The sequence below is a fragment of the Bison bison genome, unplaced genomic scaffold (assembly GCF_000754665.1).
Source record: "Bison bison bison isolate TAMUID 2011002044 unplaced genomic scaffold, Bison_UMD1.0 scf7180017861803, whole genome shotgun sequence".
Classification (NCBI taxonomy): domain Eukaryota; kingdom Metazoa; phylum Chordata; class Mammalia; order Artiodactyla; family Bovidae; genus Bison; species Bison bison.
The window spans coordinates 13,207-26,340 of NW_011492375.1; the positions used below are offsets into that span (position 1 = coordinate 13,207).

A 13,134-nucleotide genomic window follows, 5' to 3' on the forward strand; every position below is an offset into this window, starting at 1 on the left:
ATACCCCATCAAAGAAATTAAATGTCAAATCATTTTTTCTTCAAAGGTATGTAAATTGTGGAGTAGGAAAAAAATAAAAATTTCCTGTGTATAACACTGAGAATAAAGCTTAATAAAGAAAGTGCCAAAATTGTATAAATATGCTGAATCCAAAGATGAAAGGAAAAATGGAAATTCCAGAAAATACATACGAGGAGCAAATTTTATTCCACAATGATCAAAGAATCACAATTTCTGGTTCTGAGGCTTTGAGTTACACAATCCAGGGGACTAGGGTATTTGGTCTTTTAAACTTGGCATAAAGTAGAATCACTTCAGAGCACCTTTTATATCTTTGTTCCTTGGACTGTGGTTCAGCAGGGATGTGACCACAGTCTACGTTACAGAGGCAATTGTACTTGAATGTGAGATGTGGGTAGCACCAGAGCTATGGTAAACTCCTAAGGCTGTAAAATAAAATAGGGAGACAACCAAGAGATGGGACACACAGGTAGAAAATGCTTTATATTTCCCTTGAGCTGATATGATTTTACATATGCAGGAAACTATCTTAGAGTAAGAGTAAAGGATACCAGCTAAAGGACCAACACCCATAAGGACAGCTGCAAAATACATCAGTATGTTATTAAGAAAGTTGTCAGAACTAGCAAGTTGTACCACCTGACTGAGTTCACAGAAAAAGTGGGGGATTTGCACAACTGTACAGAAGGACAATCGAACACCATTAAGATGTGTATCAAGGCATACAAAGCAATCAACATACAGGATATCAGAACCAGCAGTCCACAGAGCTGGAGGCTCATGATGACCATATAGTGCAGCGGGTGGCAGATGGCCGCATACTGATCATAGGCCATCACACTCAGGAGAATGTCATCTAATCCTGCAAACAGTACACGAAAATACATCTGGGTGATGCAGCCTTCATAGGTGATACCTTTTCTTTGTGTCTGGATCTTCCAGAGCATCTTTGGGATGGTGGTGGAAATTAAACAGATGTCTACAAAGGACAGGTTGGAGAGGAAGTCATGGGGGTGTGGGTGTGGGAGTTTGAGCTGACAGTCAAGATGATGATTAGGTTTCCAAGCACATTGACCAGGTATATGGAGAGGAAAAGCCCAAATATGAGAGGCTGTAGTTGGCTTCCTTTGACATTCCCAAAAGAAGAAATCCTGAAATCTGTGTATTGTTACTTGGTTCTATGGGGTGTAGTCGACTACTCGGAAAAAGGAAATAATGACAATTTTCACTCCTAGTGGTATAATTCATGTAGCTGAAATACTGCAATTTCTATTTAGCCCTCAAGAAGTTGCTGTAATATTTTATTTTCAGATAAGTTCTCTTTGAGCATATGTGTGTATGTTTAGCAGCTTCAATCTTATCCAACTTTGTGTGACCCCACGGACCATATGGCTCAGAGAGTAAAGTGTCTGTCTGCAATGCAGGAGACCTGGGTTCAATCCCTGGGTTGGGAAGATCCCCTGGAGAAGGAAATTGCAGCCCACTCTAGTATTCTTGCCTGGAAAATCCCATGGAAGGCGGACCCTGGTAGGCTACTGTCCATGGGGTCGCAAAGAGTTGGACACGACTGAGCAAAGGGAAGAAGGACCATAGCACGCCAGCCTCCACTGTCCATGGGATTTCCCAAGAAAGAGTTCTGGAGTGGGTTGCCTTGCTCTCCTCCAGGGGTTCTTCCCAAACCTGGGATTGAACCCATGTCTCTTAAATGGTTGCTGCATTGAAGGCAGATTTTAAACCGCTGAGTCAAGAAACCCCTTTGAGGGTGTATTTCATTTCATTTCTGACTAGGAATTTTTGTCCCATTCTCATCACATTTGCTAAGAGGTAATATATTCTAGAGTTTTAATGTGAATTCCTTCATTCATTTGAGAAATATTTAGTGCTAATCATGATCCAAGCACATGGAGGAAAGAAATATAAAGTGCTGAAAAGTAAATATCTCTCAATCCAAGGATAGGGAATGAGGATATTCAAATAAAATATCATAGAATATGTCAGAAAGTGACATAGTCTAAGAAGATAATAAAACCAGATATAAAGGAGAGTGATAGGAGGTGTTGTTTTGTCCTGAGAGTTTAGGAAAGTCCAGCAAACTAGGTGATGTTTGAACAGATTCCTAATGAAAGAGAGACAAGGAGCTAGTGTGATGTCAGAATTTTGTGCCTGGAAGAGGGACCTGACACTGCTAAGAACCTGAGGAAGCTGCTTGTTCCACATGTTCAAGTGCAAACAAGGAAGCCAGTGGGGCAGAGGGATAAGCAGGAGGGGGAGTGATTAGAGATGGTGTCAGGGATGCTGAGGAACAAGGTGACTTCCCTTCTACAGGTGAACCTTCAGTCCACAGAGAATCCCTCCTTCCATGTGCTTCCTTGAACATTATCAATTTAGCTATAAAACCATACTGTGAATTATATCAGATTGCATTCTTAGTTCCATCTGTTGACTGAATTCTGACCTGCGTATATATGTCATTTAGCATATGAGTCCAGGTGCCTCTGCTTTAAGAACTGTTCTCCCTTTCAAGGCACAAGTGCACACACACACACATACACACACACATACACAAATACACCATGTTCTTCTCGACTGTGTCACTACCATGTTTGGTCAGACAGATTCACACTCTTTACACTGTGAGTGGATACAGCTCAGCTGATCAGGTCAAATTATTATTCTCCAAAAGGATATATAATATTTCCATGAAATTCCAGTTTATAAACTTCTTATGGAACAATAAATGTGGGGTTCATTTTTGGTTTAGCCAATTTCTGCTTGGAATTTAGAGAATAGTTAAAAGGATGAGAGTGAGAGAAACAGAGAGAAACGAAATGGGCTTATGAACATTAAGGGAAAATAATATCCAATATACTAAAATGACCCCTGAGACAATGCAATAATAAGATATCCTTGCTTCATCAATATTCCAACTCCAGTGACATCTCCTTGATGTCTGGAAAAATAATAAAAAAATATCTTTTATCCAAGGGCATAAAAAATGATATGACATGGAACATCTTACAGTTTGCATATCCTAATAGGAAAATAAGCAATTGGAATATAAACTACTAATTCAATATCAGAAATAGTCAAAATACAACAGAAATTGGATATGTTGTATGTGAAGCATATGAAGCAGTAGAAGACTTCTTTTCCTTAAGGACTTTCTCTATTTGTTTCGTCCTGTTCATTAAAAAAAAAAAAAAAAAAAATCCGTATACTTATTTTGTACTTTTACTGGCAGCATTTTATCCCTCCTGTTCCATCTAACAGGATTTCCCTGGTAGCCAGAAAATAATCTGCCTGAAAATGCAGGAGACATAGGTTTGATCACTGTGTAGAGAAGATCCCCTGGAGAGGGAAATGGCAACCCACTCCAGCATTCTTGCCTGGGAAATTCTATGGACAGAGAAGCTGGGTGGGCTACAGTCCATAGGGTCACAAGAGTTGGAGCAACTTAGAGATTAAACCACCACCATCATTCCTTCTGAGCTTCCACTGTTACCATTTAATTGTCAACATTGACACTTGCATTTTCTTTCTTTTTTTAAAATTAAATTTATTTATTTTAATTAGAGGCTAATTACTTTACAATATTGCATTTTTGAGTGAAATGTTCACTTTATTTTTAGACAATAAATAAGTACAATAACATTAGGAAAACCAGAAAAAAACCACAGTGATCTGGCCTCCTGACTTCAAGTACACACTCTTGGCTTCCATCCTCTCTGATGCTCTCCTGCAGCATCTGTGGAACTATCAGAATCGCCTGCCTGCAGATTAAGAAAGAAAGCTTTCCCTGTAGAAGTCAAAACTCCTCCCTAAATGATTACTGATGCAGACAGAAATTTTGTCCCCAAATATGAAAACAGAAGTGACTAAATTAAGCATTGGTTTCCAGACAGATGAAGAACTTCAAAAGCAAGAACCAGGTCCTCCCCAGCAAACATGGCAGAGGCTGAGCGACTGCAGCAGAGGAGATTTTTACAGCTTCCTGTGTCAGCTCATTAGGCGTGGTTCCTCCAGTTACTCCAATCTATAACTACATGATTTCATATGGGGACACTTTTCTGGACAGAATAGATTTTTTTCCCCTGCTGACTCTCTGTTCCTAAGACACTGCATTATAAGTTAGGAAAATTCATGTTTTTATTGCTCCTTCCTCTTAATTCTCTTGCTTCCAAAGCCCTAAGGTCATGCATCGAACCTGGACTGGCAACTCGTTTCATATATGATATTATACATGTTTCAATGCCATTCTCCCAAATCATTTCACCCTCTCCCTCTCCCACAGAGTCCAAAAGACTATTCTACACATCAGTGTCTCTTTTGCTGTCTTGTATACAGGGTTATTGTTACCATCTTTCTGAATTCCATATATATGCGTTAGTGTACTGTATTGGTGTTTTTCTTTCTGGCTTACTTCACTCTGTATAATAGGCTCCAGTTTCATCCACCTCATTAACTGATTCAAATGTATTCTTTTTAATGGCGGAGTAATACTCCATTGTGTATATGTACCATAGCTTTCTCATCCATTCATCTGCTGATGGACATCTAGGTTGCTTCCATGTCCTGGCTATTATAAACAGTGCTCTGCTATGAACATTGGGGTACACGTGTCTCTTTCAGTTCTGGTTTCCTCAGTGTGTATGCCCAACAGTGGGATTGCTGGATCATAAGGCAGTTCTTTTTCCAGTTTTTTAAGGAATCTCCACACTGTTCTCCATAGTGGCTGTACTACTTTGCATTCCCACCAACAGTGTAAGAGGGTTCCCTTTTCTCCACACCCTCTCCAGCATTTATAGCTTGTAGACTTTTGAATCGCAGCCATTCTAACTGGCTTGAAATGGTACCTCATAGTGGTTTTGATTTGCATTTCTCTGATAATGAGTGATGTTGAGCATCTTTTCATGTATTTGTTAGCCATCTGTATATCTTCTTTGAAGAAATGTCTACTTCTTTGGCCCATATTTTGATTGGGTTATTTATTTTTCTGGAATTGAGCTGTAGGAGTTGCTTGTATATTTTTGAGTTTAGTTGTTTGTCAGTTGCTTCCTTTGCTATTATTTTCTCCCATTCTGAAGGCTGTCTTTTCGCCTCGCTTATAGTTTCCTTTGTTGTGCAGAAGCTTTTAAGTTTAATTATGTCCCATTTATTTATTTTTGCTTTTATTTCCAATATTCTGGGAGGTGGTTCATAGAGGATCCTGCTGTGATTTTATGTCAGAGAGTGTTTTGCCTATGTCCTCCTCCAGGAGTTTTATAGTTTCTGATCTTATGTTTAGATCTTTAATCCATTTTGAGTTTATTTTTGTGTACTGGATGCTTGGGGCTGGTGCACTGGGAGGACCCAGAGGGATGGTATGGGGAGGGAGGAGGGAGGAGGGTTCAGGATGGGAAACACATGTATACCTGTAACGGATTCGTTTTGATATATGGCAAAACCAATACAATATTGTAAAGTTAAAAAATAAAATAAAATAAAAAAGCCCTAAGGTTCCCAGCATGTCATCATGTCTCTGAGCACAAGATTTTCTTTAAATTGTAACATTCAGGATTTGTCTTGACTAGGTCCCTTGGGTCTTTAATGCTTTGACTTGGGACCGGGACAGAACAACTGAAATCTCTAAACATTACATTTCTCCTCTTCAAAATGGGGGATGACTTTGCTACTTTAGAATAAAACCACAGTTAATATACTCTTTGGATGCATGATAGTTTCTCCAAGTCAATTAGAAATTTCCTGTTATATCAGAAGTTAAGAGCTATTCTTTAATCCCTCATTACAAATGTTTGTACTTACATAAGGAGAGATATTTATATGTTGATATGCACCATAAACTATCTTAGCATATTATATGTGTGTGCATGTGTGTGTGCTGTGCTCAGTCACATCTGAGTCTTTGTGACCTCCATGGAATTTTCCAGGCAAGAATACTGGAGTGGGATGCCATTTCCTTCTGGCCTCTAAACAAAGAGGAAACCATATCTCATACCTGACTCAAGCCCAAGCCCTCCATACCTCCTAGAAAGATGATTGCAATCAGTACACCCCAAAGAAAGGCATGAATTGTGATAACATCAGATCTAGCTCTTCCAGTAAAGCCACTGGGCACACATCAACTGTACATGACTGTTCCCACAGAAATACACCAGTCTAAGACAGTGAGAGTTAACTGTGGCAAATAATTTCAGAAAACAGACAAAGTTAAGTAAAATGAAAATACAGAGGAATTTGTCCCAACTTAAATAACAAAATATCATGCCTAAAAAAGAGCTACAGAAAGAGAAACAAACAGTTTACCAGATTTGGAATCAATGCATTAGTAAAGATATAAAATTTCATTTTCTCAAGCTAAAATGATTCAAGAAATCTTCCAAAAGAAGTTTTATTTCCAGTATTCACCCTATGCATTTTGTTAATAAGTGGAAGACCATAAAATATTTAATTTTCTGTAAAAATGACTGTCGAATCAGTTATAATTTTAATAGGGAACTATAAAGATAGCTTGAACTGAACATTACATTACATGAAATGAACCACTAGAAGTAATTAATAGTTATCCAGGTGATACAGAAGAATGCACAAGCTAGCTGAAATATAGAATCATGGAAATGATTCAGTCAGAAAAGAAAAAAACAAATTAAAAATGAGAATATTTTGAAAGATATTTGACTACATTAAGAACACCAACACTAGCACAATTGCAGTGTCCAGGAAGGAAAAGACAGATAAAAAGATAGTCAAAACATATCTGATAAACTTATGTCTGAAAAGTTCCCAAACCTGCATAAAAAAGCAAATTCAGGTACCAGAAGCAAAAAGAGTCCCCCCAAAATGACAGCAATAAAACCTGCACAAAGATACAGCAATTAAAACCACAAAGTTAAAGATATGGTTTTCTAAAGCCAGCAAAATAAAACAGTGTCATGTAAGATGGAAGCACATAAGTCAATCAGCTGATTTCTTTTTTTTCTTTTTTTGCAGAAACTTTGTATGATAAAATGGGGAGGTATTATATATTTCTTTTTTTTTCTTTTTCTAAATATAAATTTATTTATTTTAATTCGATGCTAATTACTTTACAATATTGTATTGGTTTTGCCATACATCAACATGAATCCTCAACGGGTGTACACGTGTTCCCCATCCTGAATCCCCCTTCCACCTCCTTCCCTTTACCATCCCTCTGGGTCATCCCAGTGTACCAGCCCTGAGCATCCTGTATCATGCATCAAACCTGGACTGGAGATTCATTTCACGTATGATATTATACATGTTTCAATGCCATTCTCCCAAATCATTCCACCCTCACCCTCACCCACAGAGTCCGAAAGACTGTTCTGTACATCTGTGTCTCTTTTGCTGTTGAGAGGGAAAAACATGCAAACTAGGGTATTCTACTCAGAAAGAGTAACATTCAGTATTGAAGGAGAGATAAGGAATTTTTCAGCCAATCAAAGACTAATAGAATTTATTAATTCTAAACATACTCTACATGGAATATTATAGGACCTTCTCAAAGAAGGAAAGACAAAAGGCATAGCAAGTGGGAAGAAACTATAAGAAAGAGAAAATCGTGCTAGCAAAGGCAAACGTGTAGAAGGGTTGAGGATCAAATCACTTAAGCTAGTATGAAAACTTAATAGACAAAATAATTCTAAAATCAAGTATAGCTTCAGTAAGAATTAAAGGGATAAATAGGGAGGTATCAAATGTGACTTCAAAGACACAAAATGTGGGGCAGGGAGTAAAAATGTAGTGCTATTAATATGTGTATGAACTTAAAAGACAACTTATTTTTAAAGGTAGACATCATTGTATGTCATTATATGAAGATCCTTTGTTTATCATACATCAAAAATCTGCACAAGGTAAAATCTAGAGAGAAAGGAACACAAGCATATCACTAAATACATCATCAAATCATAAGAAACACAAAAAATAAAAAGAATGACACTACAGAAAATAAGTTAACAAATTGGAAATTAGTAATACCTACCAAAATACCTCTTTAACTGCCAGTAAATTAAATGATCTCCTGAAGAGCCGACTTAGTACTAAATATTAAAACAACTAAGATAATAGCATCTGGCCCCATTACTGCATGGCAAATAGAAGGGGGAAAGGTGGAAGTCGTGATATATTTCCTCTTCTTGGGCTCCAAAATCACTGTGGATGGTGACTGCAGCCATGGAATCAGAAGATGATGGCTTCTTGGCAGAAAACAGATGGCAAATCTAGACAGTGTGTTGAAAAGCAGAAACATTATTACTCTGCCAACAAAGGTCCTTATAGTCAATGCTATGGTCTTCCCAGTGGTCACGTATCGTTGTGAGAGCTGGACCATAAAGAAAGCAGAATGTGGAATAATTGATGCCTTTGAACTACGCTGCTTGAGAAGACTCCTGAGAGTCCCTTGGGCAGCAAGGAGATCAAACCAGTCAGTCTTAAGTAAGATTAACCCTAAATATTCACTAAACTGCCTGATGCTGAAGCTGAAGTTCCAGTATTTTGGTCACCTGATGCAAACAGATGACTCATTGGAAAAGTCCTGCTGCTGGGAAAGATCAGGACAGAAGGAGAAGAGGACATGAGGGGATGAGATGGCTGGATGGCATCACCAATGCAATGAACATGAACTTCGGCAAGCTCTGGGAATGGGTGAGGGACAGGCAGGCCTGCCATGCTGCAATCCGTGGGGTCACAGAGAGGTGGGCACAACTGGATAACTGAACAACAACAGACTAAATGTTCTCATGAAAAGATATTATTCCTAATAAATTCTTCATAATTCTATGATATTCCATCAAAGAAATGGAATTTCCAAATATTTTTGATTCAAAGTTTGGAATATGGTGGGTAGGAAAAAACAAAAACTCTCTATATACAGACAGTCTATATATAGACTGAGAATAAAGCTTAAAAAGAGAGATTCCTAAAAATCTATAAAGATACTGAATTCAAAAAAGGAAAGAAAAATGGAAATCCCAGGAAATAAGTGCAAGGAGCAAATTTTATTTCACAATGAACAAAGAACAATGTCTGGTTTTGATACTTTGAGTTATGTAATCCAGAGCACTAGTACAATTGGTCTTTTATACTTGGCATCAAATACAATCTCTTTAGACCCTCTTTTATATCTTGGTTTCTCAGACTGTAGATGAAAGGATTCAGCATGGGTGTGACCACAGTGTACATGACCGAGGCAACTGTACTTGAATGCGGGGTGTGGGAAGCAGCAGAGCTAAGGTAAACTCCTAAGGTTGTAAAATAAAATAGGAAGACAACTGCAAGGTGGGACACACAGGTGGAAAATGCTTTATACTTCCCCTGAGCTGATGTGATTTTACATATGCAAGAAACTATTTTAGAATATGAGTAAAGGATACCAGCCAAAGGACCAGCACTGATCAGGACAGCTGAAAAATACATCACTATGTTATTAAGAAAGTTGTCAGAACTAGCAAGTTTTACCACCTGACTGAGTTCACGGAAAAAGTGGGGGATTTGTACAACTGGACAGAAGGACAATCACAACACCATTAAGCTGTGTACCAAGGAATACAAGGCAATCTGCACCCAGGATATCAGAACCAGCAGTCCACAGAGCCAAGGGCTCATGATGACCATGTAGTGCAGGGGGTGGCAGATGGCCACATACCAATCATAGGCCATCACTGTCAGAAGAATGTCATCTAATCCTGCAAACAGCATGTAAAAATACATCTGGGTGATGCAGCCTTCATAGGTGATACCTTTGCTCTCTGTCTGGATGTTCCATAGCATCTTTGGGATGGTGGTGGAGGTGAAACAGAGGTCTACAAAGGACAGGTTGGAGAGGAAGAAGTACATGGGGGTGTGGAGGTGGGAGTCTGAGCTGACGGCCAACATGATGAACAGGTTTCCAAACACAGTGATTAGGTACATGGAGAGGAAGAGCCCAAATATGAGAGGCTGCAGTTCTTATTCTTCTGAAAGTCCCAGAAGAAGAAATTCTGAAATTCGTATATTATTCTCTGATTCCATGGGGTGGAGGTGACTACCAGGAAAAAGGAAAACCACATGACTAGTTTGCACACAAACTGGCATAATTCACATAGCTGAAATACTGCAATTTCTATTTAGCCCTCAAGTAATTGATCTTAATACCTTATTCATAGAAAAGTTCTCTTCCAAAGTATGTTCCATTTCATCCCTGACAAAGATTTTTTGTCCCATTATCATCTCATTGGCAAAGGGCTCATATATTTTAGAGTTCTAATAAGGTATTTCTTCATTTATTTGAGAAATACATATTTAGTGCTGACCCAGTAGAAAGTGATGAAAAATAAATCTCTCCTAACCAAGGATGGTGAATGAGGATATTCAAATACAACATGATAGAATATGTCAGAATGTCACAGATGCTAGGAAGAAAACAAAACCAGGTATAAAGGAGAGAGTGGTAGGAGGTGTTATTTTGTCCTGAGTGTTCAGAGAAGAGCTTCAAACTAGGTGATGTTTGAAGACTCCTGAAGAGAGAGAGAAGAAGCCTTTGTGATGTCAGAAGAAGTGTGTGCCTGGCAGAGGGAGCTGCCACTGCTAAGAACCTGACAAAGATGCTTGTTCCACATGTTCAAGTGCAAACAGGGAATCCAGTGGGGTGAAGGAATAAGTAGGAGGGGGAGTGATTAGAGATGTTGTCAGGATGCTGAGGAGCAAGGTGGCCTCCCTGCTACAGCTGAATCTTCAGCACATAGAGAATCCCTCCTTCCATGTGGTTCCTTGTACTTTATGAATTTAGTTTAAAACCATCCTGTGAATTATGTCAGTTTCCCTACTTAGTTCCATCTATTGACCAACTTCTGACCTCTGTATTATAAGTCATCTTAACATATGAGTACAGATGCCTCTGCTTTAAGCACTGGTCTCTCTTCACAAGGCATAGGCAAACACACACACTCACACACACACACACACACACACCCACACACCCACACAATGTTTCTGGCTTGTGTTACTATCATAAACTGGTCACCCAGATCCACCCTCATTAGGCAATGAATAGTTAACACATCGAGTTTGTCAGATCAAATTATTATTCTCCAAAGAATGTATCACTTTTACTCAGAAGTTCCAAGATTTTTTTTAATTTATGTGTTTTTTAATTGAAGCATAATAGCTTTACAGAATTTTGTTGTTTTCTGTCAAACCTCAACATGAATCAACCATATGCATACATATATCCCCTCCCTTCTGAACCTCCCTCTTATCTCCCTACACATCCCACCCCCAATTTCCAGTTTATAAGCTTCCTATAGAACAATAAATTTGGGGATCAACGTTGGTAAGGCCAATTTCTTCTCGGTATTTAGAGAAGAATGAAAAGCATGAGAAAGAAAGAAAAAAGAGAAATGAAATGGACATAGGCAAATTAAGAGGGAAAATATGCAATAAGCTCAAATGACCCCTGAGACAATGCATCAAAGAAAAGTTTCCTTGCTTCATCAATATTCCAATTCCAGTGGCATCTCCTTGATGCCCAAAAAATAATAATAAAGAAAAACATAGTTTTCCAAAGACATAAACAGGGATATATTCATGATGTGATATAACTTACAGTTTAAATATCCCAAGAGAATAAGCAAATGGAACATAAACTACCAATTCAAAATCAGAAATAAATGAAATCCACAAAAATTGAATATATTTTACATGAAGAAGCAGAATATTTCTTTTTCTTGAGGAGTCTTCCTATTTGCTTACTTCAGTTCATAAATAAGATTATTAGACTTATTGTCTACTTTTACTGGAAGCCTTTGATGCCTCCCATTCCTTCTAATGGGGCTTCCTTGGTGGCTCATTAGTAAAAAATCCGCCTGCAATCCAGGAGGCCAAGTTTCAATCCCTTGGTCAGGAAGATTCCCTAGAGAAGGAAATTGCAACCCACTCCAGGATTCTGGCCTGGGAAATTCCATGGACAGAGGAGACAGGTGGGCTACAGTCCATGGGGTCGCAAAAGGATCAGATACAACTTAGCAGCTAAACCACCACAACCATCCCTTCTAACTGAACTTCCTTTATTACCATTTGTCAACACTGACGAGTGAAGGGTTTACTTTATTTTTAGACCTAAATAGATACACTAATATCAGGAAAGCCAGATAATAACCACAGTGACCTCTGGCCTCTGGACTATGCTAGATTGGTCCTCAGGTGACCTCGGGTACATGCTCCCGGCTTCTGTCCTCTCTGACCCTCTCCTGAAATGTGTGTGGAGCTCTCACCTGCCTGCAGATTGAGAGAGAAGGCGTTCCCTGTAGAAGTCCAAGTTCCTTTCTAAATGATTAATGATGCAGACAGAATTTTTGTACCTAAACAAGACAACAGGAAGGGATAAAATCAAGCATTGTGTCCCAGAGAGATTCAGGAATCTAAATTAAGAACTAGGCCCTCATCAACCAAAGTGGCACAGGCTGAGGGGCTGCAGCAAAGGAGATATTAACAGATTCTTGTGTCAGCTCACAGGGCTTCTCTGGAGGCTCAGTGATAAAGAATCCACCTGCAATGCAGGAGTCACAGGAGATGGGGGCTTGATCCCTGGGTCAGGAAAATCCCCTGGAGGACTGCATGGCAACCCACTCCAGTGTTCTTGCCTGGAGAATCCCACAGACAGAGTTGCCTAGAGGGCTACAGTCCATGGGGTCTCAAAGAATTGGACAGGACTGAAGGGACATAGCAAGCATGCACACACGTCAGCTAATTGGGTATATTTTCCTTTTGTTACTCAAGCCTCCAAGTACATGATCTCCCTTGGGGACACTGGGCTGGACACAATGCAATTATTTTTCTGTTGATTCTCTGTTGCTAGGTGATTGCATTATAAGTTGGGTGATTCAGTTTTTATCATTCCTTCCTTCCCCTTCAATTCTCCTGCTTTCAAAGCACTAAGGCTCCCAGAACCTCATCACACCCCTGAGATCAAAATCTTTTTTAAACCATAACACTGAGGATTTGTCTTGATGAGGTCCCTTGGGTCACCAAAGCTTTGATTTGTGGTAGAGGAAAACAATAACAACAAAATAAACTACTGAAATCTTTAAAACTACTATTTCCCTCTTCAGAACTGTG

At 39.0% G+C, this 13,134-nt stretch overlaps 2 pseudogenes; both read right to left on the minus strand.

The window, feature by feature from the left end:
* Window positions 1–309: 309 nt before the first annotated feature.
* LOC104983146 lies at window positions 310–1,269 on the minus strand (annotated as a pseudogene).
* Window positions 1,270–9,102: 7,833 nt separating this feature from the next.
* On the minus strand, window positions 9,103–10,050 carry LOC104983147 (annotated as a pseudogene).
* Between the last annotated feature and the right edge of the window lie 3,084 nt (window positions 10,051–13,134).